This window comes from Leptonychotes weddellii, chromosome 5 (genome assembly GCF_054177405.1).
Source record: "Leptonychotes weddellii isolate Sample4059 chromosome 5, ASM5417740v2, whole genome shotgun sequence".
Classification (NCBI taxonomy): domain Eukaryota; kingdom Metazoa; phylum Chordata; class Mammalia; order Carnivora; family Phocidae; genus Leptonychotes; species Leptonychotes weddellii.
In genome coordinates, this window is record NC_138373.1 from 127,951,309 (window position 1) to 127,956,239 (window position 4,931).

Sequence of the window (4,931 nt, forward strand, 5' to 3'; positions counted from 1 at the left end):
AAGAAAGGGGTACTAATAGGAATGATTTCCTATGAAGAGGAAACTATTTCAGTCTGAAGGTCAAGGAAGAGACAGCCAGGATGGAACACAAGAATAGGTGTATTTCCTGACAGAGTAATTAACATATAAAACTTAATGATCCAATCTATGAAAAATTTTAATATTCTTGAATATATGCATGGTGGATATTTGGCCACGACAAGGGTCAGAAATGTAGACAGGTGCAAGGTGACAAAATATGTATGTCCTCAGGAAGAGTTTCAACTGTATCTTGCAGGTGATGAGGACAGGAAAAATTTTAATTATTTTGTTATCAGGTTTCTATTTCACAAAGATCTCACTGAAAACAAATTAGGAAATTGGTATAATGGTAGTAAAGATGGAGGTTGGTATAACAGCTAAGGAAATAATGCAGTAAAGCAGGTTAAAATACACATACGTATATAACTAAACAGTGACATAGGGCATGAAAATAAAGGAACATACGTATGACAGGTTTTGAGAGGTAGAATATAAAGGGTTTGGTGACTGGAATTGTGAATGAGAAGTTAACAAGGGCTCCTAGGTTTTCCAGGCATTCTCAAGAAATCAAATTTAGGAGCAACCACGGTATAAATGGAAATTGATGAGTTTGAAGTGCGTATGGGATATCTGGTAGAGATTTTAAGTAGAATAAATAAGATTCTTATTATACCACCTTGATTTTTCTACCTTTTTTTGTCTCATTATCAATAAAAATATAAATATTAGTATTTACTATATATCAGATGGGGTTAAAAATATTCTACACTTATTTTTGCCCAATGGGAATTGTGTCTCTAATCTCTTCTGTACCTCCACAGTTTAACATTAGAAAAAATTTAATTAGCCATAAATTGTACTATGCTTTCTCTTTCAGAGTGATTTATTGATAAAAGGGATACAACAAGTTGCATAAAACTGCATGTAACTGTTGAATACATTCAACTGAGGCATGCATTCAAATTAGTATTACATTAGGTGGCAGGGAGAAAAGGCATGCTTGCCTCATAAATAGAAAGCATGTATCCAAAATTCTACCTCGTTGTTATGGACTATGTTGTGTCCCTCACCACCTCCACCAAATTCATATGTTTAGGTTCTAACCCCCAGTATCTTAGACAATGATTGTATTTAAACATACACTTTTTAAAGAGGTAATTAAGGTTAAATGAGGTCAGATGGATGAGCTTTAATTCAATCTGACTTGTGTCCTTATAGAGTTGAAGAGATACCAGGGATGTCCACACCCAGGGACGAGGTCATGTAAAAGTGGTGAAGGCAATTATCTGCAAGCCAAGGAGAGTGGCCTCAGAGGAAATGAAACCTGCCAACACCTTGATCTTGAACTTCCAGTCTCCAGAACTGTGTTTAAGCAACCTGCTCTGTGGTATTTTGTTATGGCAGCCCTAGCAAATTAATACACCTCTTCTCATTTGGAGGAAATAATTGAAAAACACTTTTGATGTTCCATCCATCACTACTCTCCCAAGAAATTTTTTTTTTAAGATTTTTTTTTTCTTATTATTTGTCAGAGAGAGAGAAAGAGAGCACACATATGCAGGGGGAGCAGCAAGCAGAAGGAGAAGCAGGTTCCCTGCTGAACAAGGAGCCCAAACCGGGACAAAGATATGGAACGCTTCACAAATTTGCATGTCATCCTAGCAGAGGGGCCATGCTAATCTTCTCTGTATCGTTCCAATTTTAGTATATGTGCTGAAGCAAGCACCACCCCACCCCCCAGGAAATAAACTGATGAATTTGTTTGTCTTCAATTTCTATATACTCATCATTCTGTGTATTACTAGTAGACCATATCACTAGTGAAGCCATGATCATGCATTCTGTGTTCTCTCTCCTCCTCCCCCCAACTCCCATAAAAATAATTATCCCTTAAAGAATTTTGGTCATACTTGTTTCATGCTGCTGCTCATAAAAATGAACTCAAGCCTGTCTTCCAGATACATTTATTCTCTCTCATTTAGGCCTCTTACCTGAACTGTTTTCCCTGATACCACCAGGTATCAGGAAACTCTGCACTTGGAATATTGGGTATTGGGAATTTGCTTGGTAATTCATAAAATTATTATCTTATTTACTTTGTTTGTTGACTCAAATCTGTAGGAAGAGGAATAAGAAGTAGGGTCTGGTCTTCAATAACTTACCTCAACCCTCTAAAAAGAAATATCCTATTTCTTATTAATGCTATCTACTAAAGAAGGCCTACTGTAAAGATACAGCAACTATTTCCCATGTACTTATCCATAAAGAAAACTCCATGGCTAGATAGAATCTGGGGTATCTTTAAAATATATAACTGAGAAGTGCTTAAAATTGGGTTTTATTAAAATGTCGAGATGATTTTTTAGTATGTCCAGTTACCTAATTGTTTTATTTACCAGAAAATTTTATTGTCAAACTAAGGATCATACTTTTTAAAACTAAGTCATAAATTATCTGGTATGGTCCTCAAAAGTAGGCTCTAAATTTAGAAATGATTAAACTGGAATTTCCATAAATCAAGAAACTGTTTTTTATTTACTCAATATACTATATTTGTATGGTTAGAGAATTAAACTGGAAGGATTTTATTGCATTTAAGAATAAACTGTAGTTATCATAAAATTAGCAACAAGAAACATGACATTATCAAGTTCTTGAGTTTCTAAATTTAAAATACTGTTATAATCTTATGGGTGGGTGGCAGGGAAACCACATAGACTAAAATAAGCTTAAAAAATTAGAGTAACTAAAATATAGTAAGTTTAACTATTTCTACCTAATATAATGGACCTTACTAGAGCAAGAAGGGAAAGGTATATTTACTGATAAGTACTCCATTTGAATACAAAAAGTATTCATTTTGAGAATGATAATTTTTTTAGGTAAGTGCATTTTATTGCTTTTTAAAATGGAAAATGGATCACATGGATGTCTAGTGAAAAACTAGTGATTGTACACATACATATAACTCCATTCCTTGCTACAACCCTAATAAATAACAGTAAGATAATCTGTAAAAACTTATAAGCCCATTAGGAGTAATGGCACATAAGATATAATGGCAGAAATGAAGCAAATAAACCAGAAACTGGATCAACATGGTATAAGGAACTTAGAAAAAAGTTAAGTTGTACTATAAAACACACATGCTAGATTGACATAACATTTTTTAAAATACCAAGTTTGGGCCAGGGTGTGGAGAAACTGGAATTCATTCATATATTGCTTGTGAAAGTGTATATTTATACAAACCCTATGGAAAATGGTTTAGTTTAATCTCTCCACTAATTCTGACCTTACACATATTCTATGACCCAGAAATCCTATCCCTATTTATATTTTAAAAAATGTGTCCCTATATGCACATAAGATATTTACAAGAATGTTCATAATGCTGTTATTCATCATAGCTCTCAACTTAAAACAATCAACTTCCATCAATAGCTGAATGGATAAACTGAGGTGTATTTTATATAAGAGAATACAACACATAATGAAAATGAATCAACCCACTGTACAACATGTATTAATCTCTCTCTCTCTTTTTTTTTTTTACAACATGTATTAATCTCAAGTACAATATTGGCTAAAAGAAGTCAGACACTCAAAAGATACTTACTATTTAATAACATTTATATAAAGTTCAAAACAAAATTCATTTATGGACTTATGGGGAAGAAGGCAGAGTAAGAGGATCCTACAATCACCTCATCCCATGGGTACAACTAGATAACACCCACATCAGAATAAATAACCCAGAAAATGACCCAAAGTCTGGCATAGTAGACCCTCCACAGCTAAATGTAGAGAAGAGGCCACGTCAAAGAAGATAGGAAAGGAAGAGACAAGGTCACGAGCCAAATAGGGACTGTATGTGAGAGGGACACAGTGGATGTAGAGAGGGGAGAAGACTAGATGCTCCAGGCAATCGGAAACACACTTGAGGAAGGTGAATCCCCCTAACATTTGTCTTTGAAAACCAGAGGGGTGAACAATCAGTAGGACTTAACACCTGCAACTTTAAAAAACAATGGGTTTGGCCCCGGAAGGCAGAGGCCCCACCCTTAAAGGGACAGCACAACAAACAGCCCCCTGGGATATAGCATAAAAGCAGCTGTTGAAAAACACCTGGGGTATATGGTAAGATTTATTTACTAATCTCCGAGCATGTGATGGAGGGGCAGGAATCTTCAGGAGACTTCTCTAAGAACAAAAGAGCTGGTTGGCACCATTTCCCTCCCCCATCCCCCAACCTGGATACATGAACACCTGTGGGAACCAGTACAGCACCAACATTCTCCACCTAGTTTGCTAACTGCATGCCGTGCCCTGTGTGCTTCTGTGAATCTACCCTCTCAGACCCAGTGGGCCTTGTCAGTTTTCCCAGGCAGTGCAGGTTTCCTCTCACAGCAGGCCAGCACTAACTTTGCTGGCACTAGGCACCCACCCTATGTTTTCCTGCAGACTTCTCCCCTAATTCAACCTTGGCCTGAGCCCACCCAAAGTGATACCACAAGCCTGGCAGTTAGCAGCCACAACAGGGGCCAGCACTACTCCAAAATTACTATGGCCCTGGGGAGATGGGAAGGTAACCACACATGCCAGACCAACTGGAGCCCCAGCAGTGCACTAAGGGAAGATACCTGGTCTGACTGCCAGCCCCACCCACCAATGTAAGATTCTTAGGGGACAACATAGGGAAAGCACCCTGCAGTCCAGTGCTACTGCATCTGGGGCAAATGCCTGACCTGACTCAACTTAAGACCAAGGTGGCCCCAGACCAGTCCACTAACACAGGGAATGAACCCTGCCCACAATGGGCAAAGAGAGCCACTGTAGATGACTGAAGGTAAATGCAGCCCAGCTACAATAGTAGGGTGCTCACAACACACATAGGAGACACCCCTGAA

General features: G+C 37.7%; 1 non-coding gene across 1 annotated transcript; it reads right to left on the reverse strand.

The window, feature by feature from the left end:
- Window positions 1-1,643: 1,643 nt before the first annotated feature.
- LOC115938344 (U6 spliceosomal RNA) lies at window positions 1,644-1,747 on the reverse strand. The gene has a single exon (XR_004073487.1). It is a non-coding gene; the product is annotated as a U6 spliceosomal RNA (small nuclear RNA).
- Between the last annotated feature and the right edge of the window lie 3,184 nt (window positions 1,748-4,931).